Below are 21,685 nucleotides of genomic sequence, written 5' to 3' on the forward strand. Positions count from 1 at the left end.
GCTTCGGTTCTCATGGCGCCTCTATAAATTAGCTGCATCATTGAAATATAAGCAGAAGGTCAAACAAGATACAGAATTATAAACTGTGCACTACACGCCTATCGACGTTACAGACGATTTGTGGCGTAGCCTATTCACGATACAAATTTATACTTATCGGTTTGACACAGAAAAGGAAAATAATTTAGTTAAACTTTACATTATCTAATAAGTCCACAATAATATCGAGTAATTGGTGTTCCGCCTTATGTAAGAGGGTCATCCTCTAACGGAGACTGTTAGAGGAGGAGGAGGAGTAGGAGGTTAGTGTTTAACGTCCCGTCGACAACGAGGTCATTAGAGACGGAGCGCAAGCTCGGGTTAGGGAAGGATGGGGAAGGAAATCGGCCGTGCCCTTTCAAAGGAACCATCCTGGCATTTGCCTGAAACGATTGAGGGAAATCACGGAAAACCTAAATCAGGATGGCTGGAGACGGGATTGAACCGTCGTCCTCCCGAATGCGAGTCCAGTGTGCTAACCACTGCGCCACCTCGCTCGGTGAGGCTGTTAGAGACTGACTGGAAAGAATAACGTATAAGCCAATTTCTGGGTTTATTATCTCTCACTTTTAAAGATGTTTGCTCAAAACTATACATGATTCTATCGCTCAACGGTGAGATGATAGCCAGCAGGGAGGTCGGACTTAATGACAATACATGACGCCGGCCGTAGTGGCCGTGCGGTTCTAGGCACTACAGTCTGGAGCCGAGCGACCGCTACGGTCGCAGGTTCGAATCCTGCCTCGGACATGGATGTGTTTGATGTCCTTAGGTTAGTTAGGTTTAATTAGTTCTAAGTTCTAGGCGACTGATGACCTCAGAAGTTAAGTCGCATAGTGCTCAGAGCCATTTGAACCATTTGAACAATACATGACAAACGTTTGATTTATCCTTTAGACTCTTATTCCTTGACCTCCAAAAAGTGTTTGATTTGGTACTGTTCCAACGTTTATTAACAAAAGTACCATTACATGACGTGTGAAACAGACTTTCCGACTGGAATGAGAATCGCTTAGAAGAGAGGACAAGCAGGTTGTCTTAAATGGACAGTCAGGAACAGAAGGACAGCAACTTCAGGCGTGCAACAAGAAAGTGTGTTTGGGACCGTTGTTCGCGTTGTAAGACCTGGAAGACAATATTAATAGTAACCTCAGACTTTTGCAGATGATGTAGTTATTTACAGTGAAGTACTATTTGACAGGAAAACAGCAGTATAAATTCTTAGAAGTGAAATAGGACGCAGCCCCGAATCCTCCCGAAACCAGGTAGGTAAGTAGGTAACAGGACCGAATCCTCCCAAACTGACACATTGTGTGTTGTATTACAGACAATAATATAATTATCTCTGCGATGTTCCTTATCTCCTCCCCCTTCCCCTCCTATGTTTTAAAAAAGTCGCTGGCGCTGTGCCGGTTGGACTTTATCTCAATAAGAAAAAAGATAAAACTTTTAAACATAGAACACATGTGAAAAATTTTTACATCTTCTACTGTAAATTATATGCTTTCCTTTGCCTGCTTGGAGTATTTATAACGCTTAGAACTGCTACCTGCTTCAAACGGGAGGATTCGGTCCCACCGTTTTTCAGACGCTTGCGGGCTTGGGAGGGTTCGGTACCATTTTTCTGACCGCGGGAGGATTCGGGGCTGCGCCCATGAAGTATACAACAAGTGCAGAGAGCCAAGGGAAAATGGCTGCAGGAAAGATGTGGAGAAATCGAAACAAAAAATGATTGGCGGGAGGACTGACTCAACAAACAGAAAAGTCAAAACAGTCTTCGGTGAAATCAAAAGCAAGTGAGATAACATTAACAGTTCAATGGAAATTCCAATGTTGCGCATAGAGGAGAGAGCGGATAGATGGAAAGAGTACTCTGAAGGCGTCTCTTTGAGAAAAATAGGCATAAGCTTTAGGAAAAGAAGGGTAATATACCGATATGTACGAAAACCAAGAGGGAATAATAAGATTGGAAGACCAGAACGAAGTACTCAGATTAAAAGGGCGTAAGACAGGGATACAATCTCCCCCCCACTGTTCATACAATCTCCCCCCCACTGTTCAGTCCATACATCGATGAAGCACTGATAGAAATAAAGGTTCAAGACTGGCATTAAAATTCAAGGAGAAAGGATATTGTGATAAGATTCGCTGATGACACTGCTATCGTCAGCGAAAGTGAAGAAGAACTACAAGATTTCTTCAGTGGAATAGCCGGCCTGAGTGGCCGAGCGGTTCTAGGCGCTACAGTCTGGAACCGCGCGACCGCTACGATCCCAGGTTCAAATCCTGCCTCGGGCATGGGTGTGTATGATGTCCTTAGGTTAGTTAGGTTTAAGTAGTTCTAAGTTCTAGGGGACTGATGACCTGAGAAGTTAAGTCCCATAGTGCTCAGAGCCATTTGAACCATTTTTTCAGTGGAATAAAGAGTTTAATAGCACAGAATGTGGAGTGAAAATAAACAGTAAAAGGACAAAAGTAATGAAAAGTAGGAGATATGAGCATAAGGAGAAGCTCAATAACCAGATTGGTGATCACGAAGTAGACAATGTTAAGGAAATCTGCTACCTTGGAAGCAAAATAATCCATGATGGACGAGGCCAGGAGGGCATAAAAATCAGACCAGCACAGGCAAGGAAGGCATTCCTAGCCAAAATAAGTTAATAGCGTCAAATATCGGTCTTAATTCGAGTAACAAATTTCTGAAAATGTACATTTGCAGCACTAAATTTTATTATAGTGTTTCATGGAGAGTGGGAAAACCGGAAGGGAGTAGAATCGAAGCCTTTGAGATATGGTGCTAAAGAAGAATGTTGAAAATTAGGTAAACAATGAGGACGTTCTCTGGAGAATCAGTGACCAAAGGAACATATGGAGTACACTGACAACAAGAAGGGACAGACTTAACTCGAATGATCACAGACACTTTGTCATAAGTAAAATGTATATACGGTGAACATAAATAAAACCGACAAACTGCAGAGGCGGATTCCTGACTGAGAATGAATGAAAACAGACCCTATGAACATGTGTTCGGAAATGCTTCGTTGCCACGATAGACGGCGCTGACGAATGACATTTCCTCTGAACACGTGTCCTGTGTTCCTTGTGTGTGACAGGCTGTGTGACTGACGCAGAGTAATGTAAGCAGCAGGATGATACGGTACTCATGTCGGGAACTAGCCGAGATGGTGTATGTGTACGGCCAGTGTGATATCGCTATTTTTGGCTTCATTAAAACAGCAAATAATAAACACTTTCGGTCAGAAGGCAAATACTTGTTTATAAAGAATGATTAATGTATAATAAGATGTCGCATATCGACGGTGGAATATCCTAAATAATGTAATTCGTCGTCTCTGGGCGGCAATATAAACAGAAGAATACGGATCGATATGCGATCCTTCACTATTTTGTTCGCTGGAGACAAAATGAAGCCCTGAGCGCTAAACACTTGTACTGTTTTTCTCAAGTAAGACGGACGCACATTTGTGGTGGTCTGATCTAATTTTTACTAAATGTATAAAAACGTGTTCTGTCTAAGTTTGAGTGAAGTGTAAAAAGAGGAACTGTTATAACTTATCGTGACGACGCACGGGCGACTCAAGAAGACGATGACTATATAAAAGAGTGCTAAATGGACATGAAACGAACATAAAAATCTACCGTCATTGTAGTACTAAGCATAAGGTACGATATACGTTTTAGTTATAATAAATATTTCTTCTGGAAATATTGAATCATTTAGCAGTGCTCAATCCTATCATCTCCTCAGTATTATTTTCATTTTAACTGTGCATTTTGCTAAGATTACAGACACCAAGATCAGCAGTCCAATGTGCGTGTTACATTGACAAAAAGAAAACTGTTTTATCGTCTTCTTGCATCAGCTTTAATACTGAATTTCCCTTTTGTGTGATGTTACAGTTGTTTTTGCGCTCTTAAGAACTTTCTGGTTCCTTAGGAAATTGTTTTCTCATAACAATAACTTCACGACCAGGTATGATCGTATCTAAGATCATGAAGTAATTAGAAAGACGATAATGCAATTTCTTAATCAATAGCACACTAGCTGTGACTGCTTCAAACCATACGAAACTGCAAGTAAAGACTATTCACATTTCATAATGCAATATCTTATGACAATGGTCAATCCATGATTCTTACGCCAATTGTGATTGATAAAACAGTAAACGAAATCTCAAATTCGAACTTTTTAATTGAATAACAACATCACTTTTATTTTGCTACATCACACCAAGCAGACGGAAGTAGTCGAGAGGCAGCACGTCTACATCAAAACAAGTACCCTCACAGACAACAACCACATCACACAACATTTCAAGCCGTTTTAGGGCATTTGTGTGATCACGGGTTCTTTCTGACAGACGAACGCGCAGGGAGGCGGCGGAATGTGCTACATCAGATCTGAAGCCTGTGCTAGGATTCATCTCAATAATCCCGTATATCCCGGTTCTCCAGATCTGGTGTACCCAGAGTCCTCTGCCACCCTGCTCTTTCGTCTATCTGGAAGGACCCATGATCACACAAACGCCCAAAAAGGGCTTGAAATGTTGTGCGATGTGGTTGGTGTCTGTGAGGGTACTTGTTTTGGTATTGCCGTGCTGCCTCTCGACCGCTTCCGTATGCTTGGCCGTACGCAAACACCATCTCAGCTTGTTCCTAACATGAATAAAGGACCATTCTGCTGATTACAATCCGCAGCGTCAATCGCAGAGCCTGCAACACACAAGGAACACACGGCACGTGGTCAGAAGAACTATCGAAATGATCATCGTAATAAAATGAAAGAAATCAGAGCTCACACAGAGAGATTTAAGTGTTGTTTTTTCCTTGCGCTGTTTGGGAGTGGAATGGTGGAGAAATAGTGAGACAGGCACACATGTGTGAATTGCAGTGTAGTCATGCAGATGTGGATGTATAATATCACTCATATGTGTGGAGCTCATACCAAAGAGGACTAGCGGGGAATATAGGACATATACAAAGCGGTGTGGCACAGTGATCAAGAATGAAATTACAATTAAATTAAAACCATTAGCTGCTGACGGGCGTTGATATACATCAACGGGGACAGTTGAAAGTGCGTGCCCCGACCGGGACTCGAACCCGGGATCTCCTGTTTACATGGCAGACGCTCTATCCATCTGAGACACCGAGAGCACAGAGGATAGCGTGACTGCAGGGACTTACCGAAGGCACGCTCCCCGTGAAACCCACAGTCTCAGCTTATAGCCCACACAATACGTTCGTACTGCCCCTGCCTCTATACCCATTACTCACGGCAGACAATCCACCGAGTTCCGTAAGAGTTCAGGAAAATTGGACATGTCCGAAAGAACAGATGCCATCTTCATGTCGTTTAAGGCTAACCAGCTGATGACCTTCTTCAGTGCGGATGCACACGATTTGCCTGAACTCTTACGGGACTCGGTGGATTGTCTGCCGCGTGTAATGGGTATAATGGCAGGGGCACTACGAACGCAGTGTGTGTACTATAAGTTGAGACTGTGAGTCTCATGGGGAGCGTGCCGGTGATAAATCCCTGCAGTCGCGCTATCCTCTGTGCCCCCGGTGGCTCAGATGGATAGAGCGTCTGCCATGTAAGCAGGAGATCCCGGGTTCGAGTCCCGGTCGGGACACACATTTTTCAACTGTCTCCGTTGATGTATATCAACGCCCGTCAGCAGCTAATGGTATTGATTTAATTGTAATTTCATTCTAGAGGGTTGCACGGTCGCTAATGGCATCTGTCCTTACGGACATGCCCAAATGAACAGATGCCATCTTCATAACAATGATCAAGAGGTTTGTTTGAGTAATGGAAGAGAGTCATGGAAGTGATGGAAAACCTGAGTTGTCAGACACTTGAAGACTGACGTCCTCTATACCACAAAATCCTACTTGAATGGTTTCAAGAACCAGTGTTAAGTGCAGAACCATACGTGATAGGAACAAGATTAGATCCTAACGTGTTGCAGCATTCTAAACATCCTCAGCCTTGCACTTCTCAATTATTTGCAGATTGTGTTTGTAAATGTAGATGTTCATGTGACTCTCTGAAATTCTGCGACTGGATTGCGTACCTGAGCACGAGGTCCCTGTCGGACGCGGCCTCTTCGCCGGCCACGTCAGCGAGATCCTTGAACTCATTGACGATGCTGATGTCCTCGTCGTCTTCGGACGAGTCGTCCTCAGCAGCTTTCAGGTACCGCAGCACGGTGGTCGTGGCAGACCACAGCTTGGGGTTCATGGCCGACTGGTGGTTGCGGTAGCGCCGAAGCGCGTGCACCACCATCTCGCGTTGCGGCATCTTCTCCGCCCACACGATCTGCAGCAGGACATGAGGAATGGCACCTCAACACTGAAATCCTTAGACTAAGCCCGTATCTTTCTAAAGAATCTCTTTTTTTCTTTTTTCTAGCCTTGATCCGGTCTCTTTATGGAGTCGGCATCTTAATTTATGAATTTGGCAACGTCAATGGTAGAGTTTGGCCGAATGGCCTTCCTCTCGCCACACCTTCCTCCTCCGGAACGGAATTTGTGTATCTCATATCAAATATACAGGGTGGTCCATTCATAGTGAACGGGCCAAATATCTCACAAAATAAGCATCAAACGAAAAAACTACAAAGAACGAAACTCGTCTAGCTTGAAGGGGGAAACCAGATGGCGCTATGGTTGGCCCGCTAGATGGCGCTGCCGTAGGTCAAACGGATATCAATGCGTTTTTTTTAAGTAGGAACCCCCATTTTTATTACATATTCGTGTAGTACGTATAGAAATATGAGTGTTTTAGTTGGACCACTTTTTTCGCTTTGTGATAGATGGCGCTGTAATAGTCACAAACGTGTAAGTACGTGGTATCACGTAACATTCCGCCTGTGCGGACGGTATTTGGTTCGTGATACATCACCCGTGTTAAAATGGACCGTTTACCATTTGCGGAAAAAGTCAATATCGTGTTGATGTATGGCTATTGTGATCAAAATGCCCAACGGGCGTGTGCTATGTATGATGCTCGGTATCCTGGACGACATCATCCAAGTGTCGAGACCGTTCGCCGGATAGTTATGTTATTTAAGGAAACAGGATGTGTTCAGCCACATGTGAAACGTCAACCACGACCTGCAACAAATGATTATGCCCAAGTGGGTGTTTTAGCACATCAGTAGCACACAAATTGGGACTCTCAAAAACGTCGGTATTGAGAATGCTGTATCAACATCGATTGCGCCCGTACCATATTTCTATGCACCAGGAATTGCATGGCGACGACTTTGAACGTCATGTACAGTTCTGCCACTGGGCACAAGAGAAATTACGGGACGATGACAGTATTTTTGCACGCGTTCTATTTAGCGGTGAAGCGTTATTCACCAACAGCGGTAACGTAAACCGGCATAATATGCACTATTGGGCAACGGAAAATCCATGATGGCAGCGACAAGTAGAACATCAGCGACCTTGGCGGGTTAATGTGTGGTGCGGCATTATGGGAGGAAGGATAATTGGTCCCCATTTTATCAATGGCAATCTAAATGGTGCAATGTATGCTGATTTCCTACGTAATATTCTACCGATGTTATTACAAGATGTTTCACTGACTGACAGTATGGCGATGTATTTCCAACATGATGGATGTCCGGCACATAGCTCGCGTGCGGTTGAAGCGGTATTGAATAGCATATTTCATGACATGTGGATTGGTCGTCGAAGCACCGTACCATGGCCCGCACGTTCACCGGCTCTCACGTCCCCGGATTTCTTTCTGTGAGAAAAGTTGAAGGATATTTGCTATCGTGATCCACCGATAACGCCTGACAACATGCATCAGCGCATTGTCAATGCGAACATTACGGAAGGCGAACGACTCGCTGTTTGGAGGACTGTCGATACACGTATTGCGAAATGCATTGAGGTTGACGGACATCATTTTGAGCATTTATTGCATTAATGTGGTATTTACAGGTAATCACGCTGTAACAGCATGCGTTCTGATAAATGATAAGTTCACAAAGGTACGTGTATCACATTGGAACAACCGGAATAAAATGTTCAAACGTACCTACGTTCTGTATTTTAATTTAAAAAACCCACCTGTTACCAACTGTTCGGCTATAATTGTGAGGCATATGTTTGTGACTATTACAGCGCCATCTATCACAAAGTGAAAAAAGTAGTCCAACTAAAACACTCATATTTCTTTACGTACTACACGAATATTTAATAAAAAATGGGGGTTCCTATTTAACAAAAAACGCAGTTGATATCCGTTTGACGTATGGCAGCGCCATCTAGCGGGCCAACCATAGCGCCATCTGGTTTCCCCCTTCAGGCTAGACGAGTTTCGTTCTTTGTATTTTTTTCGTTTGGCGCTTATTTCGTGAGATAATTGGCCCTGTCACGATCAATGGACCACCCTATATATATGTATAAGCAAACACAAACACCCACACAAAATTCAAGCTTTCGCAACCTACGGTTGCTTCATCAGGAAAGAGGGAAGGAGAGGGAAAGACGAAAGGATGTGGGTTTTACGGGAGAGGGTAAGGAGTCATTCCAATCCCGGGAGCGGAAAGACTTACCTTAGGGGGAAAAAATGACAGGTATACACTCGCGCACACATACATATCCATCCACACATAAACAGACACAAGCAGACATACGTAAAGTCAAAGGTAAGTCTTTCCGCTCTCGGGATTGGAATGACTCCTTCCCTCTCCCTTAAAACCCACATCCTTTCGTCTTTCCCTCTCCTTCCCTCTTTCCTGATGAAGCAACCGTTGGTTGCGAAAGCTTGAATTTTGTGTGTGTGTTTGTGGTTGTTTGTGTGTCTATCAACATACCAACGCTTTCGTTTGGTAAGTTACATCATCTTTGTTTTTGGGTATATTTTTCTCACGTGGAATGTTTCCCTCTCTCTCTCTCTCTCTCTCTCTCTCTCTATATATATATATATATATATATATATATATATGTGTGTGTGTGTGTGTGTGTGTGTGTGTGTGTGTGTATCTTGTGAAAGTGTGTGAATGTTTTCTAAATTTTTGTGAATCTTATAATTGATGGTATCGTGGATACCAGGCCGTGTTTTACCGAGTCACTTATGAGAAATCGCTTAAAACCTATGCTCAGGCTGGCCGCCAAATCAGCTGGGCAGATTCGATCTAGGGCTGGCGCGCCTCCCTGGATCCCAAAAGCGCTGTACTAAAGCGCACGGCTATCTGTGCAAGTGTATGAAAATACATCCAGGTAACATGTTCCCACAAACGGGCATCTGACGAAATAATTGCAAATTTGTGGTCACGAGCCATCATTGACTGTTTTATGTAATATTGTCCTTATTACTATACATGTATTTGAAATGGAAACTTTTAGAAAAGTCTCCATCTAACTGGACTAACGTATCACCTATCACCAATGGTTGGTAAATGTGGTAAATTCATGATGGAAAAATGACACATTTTGCTACTAACATAATACGACGTCTAGACCGCTAATCTGGTTCAAGGTGGATAGATAAAGAAGGGGATTTACTTTGACCTACCAGATCATCTCATCTCAAACCCCTGGTTTTTTCTGTCTGTGGTCAATTCAAAAGTGAAGAGCACTGAACTCCTGTTAACACAGTTGTAGAATTGGAGTATACGTGTTGGGGTATACATGTATGGTCTTGTTAAGATTTACTAAATGATCTACATCAACATCTACATTTATACTCCGCAAGCCACCCAACGGCGTGTGGCGGAGGGCACTTTACGTGTCACTGTCATTACATCCCTCTCCTGTTCCAGTCGCGTATGGTTCGCGGGAAGAACGACTGCCGGAAAGCCTCAATGCGCGCTCGAATCTCTCTAATTTTACATTCGTGATCCGGGGATGTTTGAAAGAATCCGTCACTCACTGCAGAGACAATTATAGAACTACATCCAAACGTGTTGTGTTAACAATGCGTTGAATGACATGAAGTTCTTGTGGGCGTGGAACTCGCTGACTGCGAATGATCAAATACATTCTGAATTTAATGTGTACAAAAGATGTTCCCATATTGCTAATAGATGTGATCATGTGATAACGTATTAGTATGTTTCTATACATGAGGGTAATAAATTCATATTGTTTCTGAAAGTCTACCACTTGCATTTAATTTCCAGTCATGCGTATCACTATATTTTCATGTATTACTTTTAAATACAGCCTGTCAAGTAAGAGCGTGTTCGGCATTACACACAGATGGTAAAAGATATCGCGTTAGTTATTTCACAACCCAACAGAGGGAACCTCTGTCCTTCATGCAATGCCCATAAAGCATTAGTTTACTTTGAGTTCTTGATTGAGATACACAAGAAGTGATATGAGTGCAGCTTACGAGTCGCGTTTATCGAAGACGTAAGATGGTGACTGCCAAACGTCAGTTCATAGACAAAAATGAAGATTGGATACTTCAGAAGAACAATGTTCCAAAGCACTGCAGCAGGCTTTGCAGCGACGGGAAAAAAGGGAGAAATGTACAGGTACTTGATTGGCCCTCACAGTCTCCTTACGCTAATTCTGTTCAAAATATACGGTCTTACATAAAAAAGAAGTTGCAGGGAAAAATGATCTTCACTTTGAAACAGCTGTCGACGCAGATACGACTCATTTGGACGTCTCTTCCACGCGAATACGCGGATAAACTGGCTTCAAGCATGCTTCGGAGATGGCAAGTAATTGTCAATTCTGAGGGTGACTGGTCGTGTAATCAATTGTAACTGCATATTTCTCTCCTTCATATATGATGTACGTACATATTTTAGTTTGCATATTTATTATGCATCAGAGATGCATAAAGTGTCCTGACTTAAAGCATCAGAATCACTGCAGTACAGCGGTACTTGCCACAAACATCAAACTACGATAGTGCTGCTAAACATGTAAAATGTGCCAATAGTGCCAATAAGTAAGCCATATGTTTTTTTTGTTACTATAGAACAATTAAATTACGACCGTAGTGCTACATGTGTGCTTTAGCTTGAGATCTTACAAATTTTGATAAGTAATACAGACTCTTTTTTTTTTATTTTTGGACGCAGGACTGAATCTTTTCCTTTGCTATCATAGATGGTTCAAATGGCTCTGAGCACCATGGGACTTAACTTCTAAGGTCATCAGTCCCCTAGAACTTAGAACTACTTAAACCTAACTAACCTAAGGACATCACACAACACCCAGTCATCACGAGGCAGAGAAAATCCCTGACCCCGCCGGGAATCGAACCTGGGCGCGGGAAGCGAGAACGCTACCGTACGACCATGAGCTGCGGACAGATCATAGATCAGTACTCATACTTACCCATGACGATAAGCAACAAACATGTGATTTTGGATGCACAGTGTTACTCTACACATCAAAACACCTACATACGGAGGAAAATCCAACGTATGACAACATTCCCCTGCTATTTACAGTAAAAACTGTTATCTTGTATTTTCCTGTTGTGTCTGCTATCTCATAATGTACACCACATAGAAGAGATTGGCACACAGTACAGCGGACCATAGTGTGCATACTGTTTGTTGAATTTAATACATTTGGAAAGTTTTCCACAGGATCAAAAACATTGTCGGCTCCATAGTTAGAAATCGTAGCTTCTAGTCTGATATACCACGTTCTTTAGCCGAAGATGATGAAAAATGTTCTAGAAGACACAAATCAGGGGATTTTATAAAACTAATAGGATAGTTATCGATAATTTTGTTGGCTTATGGGCTTGTGATGTCACTTAGAAATCTGTTATACATCGTTACTCTACAATTGGAGCTTGTACATGTCAATCAGTCCTATCACTGTTCGCAATAATACACTACTGGCCATTCAAATTGCTACACCACGAAGATGACGTGCTACAAACGCGAAATTTAACCGTCGGGAAGAAGATGCTGTGATACGTAAATGATTAAATGATTACCTTTTCAGAGCATTCACACTAGGTTCGCGCCGGTGGCGACACCTATAACGTGCTGACATGAGGAAAGTTTCCAACCGATTTCTCATACACAAACAGCAGTTGAACGGCGTTGCCTGGTGAAACGTTGTTGTGATGCCTCGTGTAAGGAGGAGAAGTGCGTACCATCACGTTTCCGACTTTGATAAAGGTCGGATTGTAGCCTATCGCGATTGCGATTGCTGCTCGCGTTGGTCGAGATCCAGTGACTGTTAGCAGAATATGGAATCGGTGGGTTCAGGAGGGTAATACGGAAAGCCGTGCTGGATCCCAACGGCCTCGTATCACTAGCAGTCAAGATGACAGACATCTTATCCGCATGGCTGTAACGGATCGTGCAGCCACGTCTCGATCCCTGAGTCAACAGATGGGGACGTTTGCAAGACAACAACCATCTGCACACACAGTTCGACGACGTTTGCATCAGTTTGGACTATCAGCTCGGAGAGCATGGCTGCCGTTACCCTTGACGCTGCATCACAGACAGGAGCGCCTGCGATGGTGTACTCAACGACGAACATGGGTGCACGAATGGCAAAACTTCATTTTTTCGGATGAGTCCAGGTTCTGTTTACAGCATCATGATGGTCGCATCCGTTTAGATTAGATTAGATTAGATTAGTTTTCGTTCCATAGATCCGTGCTGAGGAGATCCTCGTGGATGTGGAACATGTCAATTTTTTTTTTTGAAACTGAAATAACAATACTAATAGTATGAATGTATACAATACATCATTTGCTTCTATTAAAAAATTCGTCAATGGAGTAGAAGGAGTTGGCCACTAGTAAGTCTTTCAGGCTCCTTTTAAACTGATCTTTATTTGTAACTAAATTTTTTATGTTTACTGGCAAATTATAGAAGATGAGTGTTCTTGAGTAGTGGACCCCTTTTTGAACTAAAGTAAGTGCTTTTAAGTCCTTGTGCAGATCATTTTTGTTCCTGGTATTGTACGTATGAACTGAGCTGTTTGTTGGAAAAAGAGATTTATTATTTAGGACAAATTTCATTAATGAGTAAATATACTGAGAGGCAGTAATTAGTATACCCAGTTCTTTGAAGAGGTTTCTACAGGACGTCCGTGAATTTACTCCACAAATAATACGTATTACACGCTTTTGGACTCTGAAAACTTTTGTTTGACTTGAAGAGATACCCCAAAATACACTCCTGGAAATAAGAACACATTGACACCGGTGTGTCAGACCCACCATACTTGCTCCGGACACTGCGAGAGGGCTGTACAAGCAATGATCACACGCACGGCACAGCGGACACACCAGGAACCGCGGTGTTGGCCGTCGAATGGCGCTAGCTGCGCAGCATTTGTGCACCGCCGCCGTCAGTGTCAGCCAGTTTGCCGTGGCATACGGAGCTCCATCGCAGTCTTTAACACTGGTAGCATGCCGCGACAGCGTGGACGTGAACCGTATGTGCAGCTGACGGACTTTGAGCGAGGGCGTATAGTGGGCATGCGGGAGGCCGGGTGGACGTACCGCCGAATTGCTCAACACGTGGGGCGTGAGGTCTCCACAGTACATCGATGTTGTCGCCAGTGGTCGGCGGAAGGTGCACGTGCCCGTCGACCTGGGACCGGACCGCAGCGACGCACGGATGCACGCCAAGACCGTAGGATCCTACGCAGTGCCGTAGGGGACAGCACCGCCACTTCCCAGCAAATTAGGGACACTGTTGCTCCTGGGGTATCGGCGAGGACCATTCGCAACCGTCTCCATGAAGCTGGGCTACGGTCCCGCACACCGTTAGGCCGTCTTCCGCTCACGCCCCAACATCGTGCAGCCCGCCTCCAGTGGTGTCGCGACAGGCGTGAATGGAGGGACGAATGGAGACGTGTCGTCTTCAGCGATGAGAGTCGCTTCTGCCTTGGTGCCAGTGATGGTCGTATGCGTGTTTGGCGCCGTGCAGGTGAGCGCCACAATCAGGACTGCATACGACCGAGGCACACAGGGCCAACACCCGGCATCATGGTGTGGGGAGCGATCTCCTACACTGGCCGTACACCACTGGTGATCGTCGAGGGGACACTGAATAGTGCACGGTACATCCAAACCGTCATCGAACCCATCGTTCTACCATTCCTAGATCGGCAAGGGAACTTGCTTTTCCAACAGGACAATGCACGTCCGCATGTATCCCGTGCCACCCAACGTGCTCTAGAAGGTGTAAGTCAACTACCTTGGCCAGCAAGATCTCCGGATCTGTCCCCCATTGAGCATGTTTGGGACTGGATGAAGCGTCGTCTCACGCGGTCTGCACGTCCAGCACGAACGCTGGTCCAACTGAGGCGCCAGGTGGAAATGGCACGGCAAGCCGTTCCACAGGACTACATCCAGCATCTCTACGATCGTCTCCATGGGAGAATAGCAGCCTGCATTGCTGCGAAAGGTGGATATACACTGTACTAGTGCCGACATTGTACATGCTCTGTTGCCTGTGTCTATGTGCCTGTGGTTCCGCCAGTGTGATCATGTGATGTATCTGACCCCAGGAATGTGTCAATAAAGTTTCCCCTTCCTGGGACAATGAATTCACGGTGTTCTTATTTCAATTTCCAGGAGTGTATTATACCATATGACATTATGGAATGAAAGTAGGCAAAGTATGCAAGCTTTTTCATTTTTATGTCGCCTATGTCTGCTAACACTCGAATTGCAAATACAGATTTGTTAAGGCGTTTCTGCAGTTCTGTGGTGTGCTCTTCCCAACTGAATTTATTATCAAGTTGTAATCCCAGGAATTTAAGACTGTCAACCTCTTCTATCTGCTCTTCTTCGTATTTTATGCATATGCTGGGTGGAAACCTCTTACAGATTCTGAATTGCATATAGTGAGTCTTTTCGAAGTTTAATGTCGGTGAGTTGGCTTTAAACCATTTATTAATATCCATGAAAATATCATTAGCAGATCTTTCTAGAACTACACTTGATGTGTTTGGCGACATCGCGGTGAACGCACATTGGAAGCGTGTATTCGTCATCACCATACTGGCGTTATCACCCGGCGTGATGGTATGGGGTGCCATTGGTTACACGTCTCGGTCACCTCTTGTTCGCACTGACGGCACTTTGAACAGTGGACGTTACATTTCAGATGTGTTACGAACCGTGGCTCTACCCTTCATTTGATCCCTGCGAAACCATACATTTCAGCAGGATAATGCACGACCGCATGTTGCAGGTCCTGTACGGGCCTTTCTGGATACAGAAAATGTTCGACTGCTGCCCTGGCCAGCACATTCTCCAGATCTCTCACCAACTGAAAACGTCTGGTCAATGGTGGCCGAGCAACTGGCTCGTTACAATACGCGTCACTACTCTTGATGAACTGTGGTATCGTGTTGAAGCTGCATGGGCAGGCCTATAACCACAGGATTTTTATATTTCCTCAAAATGGTTTCCAGTGCTTCCATGCAATTTTTTTCCGATATTCCTCCCGCTGCCACATTATTGCTCATCTGTTGGAGAAACGGTAATTTCGTCTTGACACAAAACCTCTAGAATGTTTCATCTTCCCTGTATTAAAGTACACATATGTGCTGTCATCTCTCTGTTACATCTAGTGCTTACATTAAAGTTGCACAGCATCCGTTTCAGATTGCAATGACCTCCTCCGTACATGGATTTTTGTAAGAGTGGTCAGCTCCTTCCAATATTCTTTAACTGGATTCGAATGGCGTAGAATTCTGACGTTGCAAAGCAGTTGTAAACAGATGATACGTAACTGTGCAGTACAGGTTCAAATGTTTTAAGAACAGTAACCTGTAGGTAATAAAACGATATTTTTAACACTATGGAAGTCTGTCTACATTGACAAAATGTGATATTATGCAGACTCATGTCTGATAATTCTGAGTGTTAACAGTAAATTTATGATTAATCTATATAGTTGAGTTTTTTTCGAAGTAAGTGTTAAGATCATGGCGTAATCATAGCCATCGTATTAAGAGTTGACCTATCTAGGTATTATCTGTCTCAATATAGAACGTGGATGTGACGTAAATCATTTAACAAAGAAACAGCCGCATCCTTTGGGTATACATAAAAATACAGCAGTTTGCTAACTCTAACGTGCTATTTGCGACTGTGTATCTCTAATCCAATGGAAAGTATGTAGAATATCCAAAAAAACTTCTTTCCCATGTCTCTCATGTCTGAAGTATAATGTAAGCTAATATGTATTGCTACACGTCATAGTAGTACCGCATAGTATTACCGAACACTTACAAGATGTAACAAATCTAGTAGAGAGACTGCACACAGTATACCTGCCAGTAACCTAGAGCATTAGGGGATTGTAATTTGGCTGATATTTCCTACATTTTCTAAGTAGAACCAACTGGTAGTGGAGGTTTATAAACAAATTTTTTCGCATATATTCTAACGTAGTAAATGCCCTCAAACCCATCATTTTCGGCGAAAAAAACAGCGTGCGATCTCTCTCCAATAGTATTTACAGTGCATCCAGATATCCTGTATCCCTCATTTGTATCCATTACATACTGACAATGGCCTGCTCCTTTTTGAGTGGTAGTTTACAACACAGTTATAATGTTAACAATGTGATTCACAGATGTTAAGAAAAAGAACCAATGTGTATTAAAGAAGTTACTCGTTTAAGTGCGGTTAATGTTTTATGCATACGAGAAAGGAGGCTGGAAAGGAAAGAGTCTGAAAACAAAAGCGAAAAAAAAAACAGGAGAATATGCTGAATTACTACAAAATAAAAATGAATACTGCTACGTGAAAAAGAACTGGTCGTTGCAGACGTGCAAGTAAGGATCACAATTTACTTTTAAGAATTTCAAAATCTGGATACAGCACGGGAATGGAAGATAACTGCTTTCATTATAAATACCTGTGGAATGTGGCCAAACATTTTGGACTTTTCTCCATAAGTAAGTGTTTTGGTATATAGAGTAATTGTACGCACTAAAAAACACGTGCATGTTTCTTGTCATAATGGGTAAGTAAGGCTATGGATCTCTCTGATCACAAAGAAAAAATTCAATCCTGTGTCCAAAAATAAAAAAAAATATCTTTGTTACTTATTAAAATATGTAAGATTTCAAATATACAGTACATGTGTAGCACTGCTGTTGTAACTTAATTGCTCTATATCATGAAGAATGTCATTTATTTTTATGTATGACTTGCTGAAAAGTATTTTTCTTGTGCGATTGTGCGCTCTTTTATTAAAGAAATATTTCAAGTATTCTACGACAAATGTAATAAAACGTGTATTAACTGTAAATTCAAATCAAAGATATCAGAGAAATCAGCCTGTGGCTGATGCGAATCGAAGGAACTGTATTTTCATATGTTTTAAAAAACGATAGAGCGTAGCTCCTCTCAAAAAACTGAATCGCCCCACTTTCTCTTGTCTCCATCGAACTGATCAGACGTATTTTGTGTAAGTGTCTCTGTAGTAGATAGAGGTTTGATTTTGTTATCATTTATAACTAAATGTTCTCCCTTCAGTTATTGAGATGTACAGGAATTATGATTTATAATCTTGATTTCCAACAAGCTAGCTTGAACCGCGAGCTCAACAGATCATGACAAAGAGACAAAATGGACGAATGCAGTTCGCGTTCAGTCATTGATTTCATTCTTCTATAAGCAAGACGCATCCCTGACTTGCGGCTATTTTGAGCAAGTGCGAATTACGCATGATCTGGCCGTTATCTCCAGACCGTGAATATACCTCTCTCGCTTCTGTCATATAAAGACCCCACTAAGCTGCTGGTGATGTGAAATTACTATGGCTCGTATGGTAAAAACTTCTGGAGCCCATTATACTGTGCAATCATTACATTTTTTTTTTTTAGATATGTTTGAGATGCAGTAGGAAGAATGCGTGCCACCATCAACAATTACCGTTGCTCCACATTCATTTAAGAATTTTACTTTTATGATTATCGCTATTTTATTCAAATACCAGAGCCTAAAAAAAGGGTCAAGCAGTAAAAAAAAAAAAAAAAAAACACTTGTGACTCACGTCCTGGCACTACTGGTATAATTTACATGTTATTCAGCACTATCATTGTCTGTTGTTTATAACACGCATCACTGTTAACACTGAATACAGTTATTCTTATGTTTCAAGTCAGAACGCTTTTATGCAAATCTCATGTGATACGGAAATATAGTAATATACATGATTGGAAATTAAATGCATGTTGTAATATCAGTTTCATTACTCTCTTGCATAGATACTTATTAATACATGGTTATTCTTTTTTCATCATATCTATTAGCAGTATAGCAATATCTAGCAAATTCTTGTCTTTTGTACACGTTAAATTAGTGTGTATGTGATCATGTTCACTCCCACACCGTCACCTGACAGTAGAGTGTATGCGTACCAGGTTTGGTTGAAATGAGGACTTTCGATAGTTTTAAAAAGTTCGGGAATCTGAAATCTCGATATTGAAAAAAAAATATCATTATCAGCCGTCGGCATATCGAAAAAAATTATCGATATATCGAACGAAAAAATGTCGACGTACCGGCCTACAAAAATATCGTCTGCACATTGCAAATATACTGCCGGTCAGAGCTTTTAAGTATTGATTTATTATTAGATATTCTGGGCATCAACAAACTAATAGCCTGCTTATATCCCTTAGAGCAAGAATTTAAAGTAAATTGCCCGTTCACGCTTGGCGATAACCACCTTGCTAACATTGGTAACTGCATGTAAGCGCATGAATAAAAGGTGTCCCGCGGTCCGTCGTTCGGTTTCGTCACACATCGGATTTGTCCGGAATACTTTGTGTCGACTTCCCTGCTTTGTTATTTCTGCAAAAGCCAGCGACCTGCAGTTGCAGTGTCAAAATTGCGCCATGACGTTAAACGTTGCAGTTTCTGTAGGTGGTGCCGAGTGCTGATTACCTGAGCTTTTCCCCTCACATCTCTCCGCCCACCTTTAGGTCTTTGTACATCACTTAACAGCAACTGTTTCTGAAGAGTCCCGATGAGAGGGAATAGTACTCTAGTTGCGTTAAAATTTGTTTCTTAACGCTAAAATTTTTTGTTTAACGCAATCGTGCTTCACATGGAAAATTTTGTTCTTCCATTCACAGTTCCATCACCCAGTGCAACCGGACTTCTTCTTTTTACCACTTATTCTTGCTTCACATAATCAAAGAAAAAGACTGGATATGATGAAAGTTTAAAAAGTAGTAAGACTTTCACACCGTGAAAGTAAAATTCTGTTGTTCTACAATTTCAAATATTTACCGAAAATTGCGAAAAAATAATATAAAGTAAAAATATTGGCACTCGATGTTGCCATTCCGATGTCGTAATTAGTGAAAGAAATTCTGCATTATATAACAATACTCTTTGGAAAATATATCGATATATCGATATTTTATCAACATACTTATGAAATCGATGCTAATATGTATGAATAACAAAATTTTTATAATAATGTTTAAAGATCAATAAATAATAAATATCATGTGGCTCAGAGTTTGATGCAAATATTTCGATCTGATGCTGTTTCAGTAATGGACGTGTCAGTTTAAATTGGTGCTGTGACCAGCAGTCAAATCCATGTCCACCAGGTGATTTCTCTTTCGTATCATACACAAATCTGTGAGAGCTTTTCAGTCTCATGTTTAAAAATCTTGACCATGTGACAATGTTTACGAATTTTTAAATACTTTTATGGAAACTTTCCTAAAATTTAAATTCTTACAGGTGACATTTCCTCAAGCTTAACATATAACTTATACAGTTAAACAGTGTCTTATGTTTGACACATCAGTATAAAATAACATGATATTTTTTGTATTTATGTCCTAGTTTTTTTCCAATGAAGAGTGAAACAATTTGTAAATCGAACAATTGAAAATTTCCATTATTAGGCTAAAATATACCAGAAATTTTGTTGCTCATTCCTTCCACCTAGTTTAATAGGCAGCACATTTTTACTGAAGCCAGAACAACAAAACAGATACAGTTCTTTTTGTGTTCACTATAAGTTTCTAAATAAATGAGAGTTTTATTTTAAACTGACATGCATTGTTTCTTTTTTTAATATGAGATTCAGAATAATATCTAGAGACTACAAAGGTATGTCTCTGTAGAGCTTGTTTTTGAAAGAAGAAACATACCACTTCCACTATTTCTGGATTTAGATTTACTTTTAAAGGCCTTACTAAAACCCCAAGGAGAAATTGTGGAGTGGGAGTGGTGTGGGTAGGGTGGCAGCAAATGATACTTTGCTTGTGTGAGAAAATATTCTTCAGTTACCCCCACAGTAAGTTGCAGATGCGAAAACAGCATTGCAAGGTGAATTGTGATTGCCGAAAATTGCGATTCGATCTATCTGTTGTGATCAATGACGTCGTCAAGATGGCGAATATCCCTTTCTCAAGTCTATACGATATGGCGACCACATCGCCACTAGTTGCACAAGCGTACAAAATAAATAACACGTGAAATATTGAACTGCAGCAATAAAATTAAACTAACAGGATAACCACGGGAAATAGGGGGTTTTGAATGGGGAGAAGCTAAATATACAACAGTAAGAACAACAATATCATTCTAAAACAAATTTTAATTAAAAAATCAAGCACACGAAATTTTCACCATTCAACACAACCAAAAACGCAGAAACGGGTACCATTACCATCGTGAAGTTTGCTTGACTTACAGAATTCAAACGAAGCCCTCGATACGGAGAACCCACACAAAACTCGAAACCTCAATACAGCAAATTTCACTTGAGGTATTTGCCAGGCAAAGCGAAGCAAGCAGTACCAAAAACCAAAGTACTCAAATCGTCAAATCCTCTACCCATCTATCTATCTAAAACGAAGTCCACATTACGACGAACTGAAGCTTACTCACATAAACCTAATGTCAGAAACGTAGTGTAATCAACGATTCTAAACCAACACCTACCAACCACAGTCCAACACAGTTACCAAACAGTAACGAATAAAACGCGTAGATACTTGAAAACTTGAAAAATTTCATTATCGTCAACTTCGATACACACAAGCAATTATAAACATAAACATACATGCGTAGATATTACAATAAAAAGCAAACAAAACCACATAAAAATATCTACCAACCAAAGTTACCAACATATAACTCCAGGCTGGCCAAGCCCCCAAGCCCCCCCCCCCCCCCTTTTCCCAGACACGCTCAGCCTAAAAGGACAAAACAAAATCGGCTGTAATCAGTCCAAATAACTGTAGTAACTTGATCGTAGACACTATATCTTCTCACACTGCAACATGCTCGTAAATTACATTCTGTCATTTCAGTTATCGATAAAAAGAGAAAAAAACTGCTAAATTTACGACCATAAGAAACGCACAACACTGCTAATACTAACACAAGCATGAATGCAGCACCCACAATACACTGACTCATAGGTAATAAAACGAGATTTAAAACACACGGAGGATTCACAGATGAAATTATACTAGATAAAGGAATTAGACAAGCTGACTCGTCAAGTCCACTCCCGCACAACTTAATAATGGACCACATTATTGACGACTTAAGAAAGAAACCGAGCTATAAAATGAGAAATCAAGTGGTAAATAGTGTGTATTAAGTTGATAAATGAAATGATTTTATGGCATTGTTGGCCGG

The 21,685-nt window shown here is 41.7% G+C and overlaps 1 non-coding gene across 1 annotated transcript; it reads left to right on the forward strand.

The window, feature by feature from the left end:
- Positions 1-5,624: 5,624 nt before the first annotated feature.
- On the forward strand, positions 5,625-5,699 carry Trnat-ugu. Its single transcript has one exon. It is a non-coding gene; the product is annotated as a tRNA-Thr (tRNA).
- Positions 5,700-21,685: the final 15,986 nt, after the last annotated feature.

The sequence above is a fragment of the Schistocerca piceifrons genome, chromosome 8 (assembly GCF_021461385.2).
Source record: "Schistocerca piceifrons isolate TAMUIC-IGC-003096 chromosome 8, iqSchPice1.1, whole genome shotgun sequence".
In the NCBI taxonomy this organism is placed as follows: Eukaryota; Metazoa; Arthropoda; class Insecta; order Orthoptera; family Acrididae; genus Schistocerca; species Schistocerca piceifrons.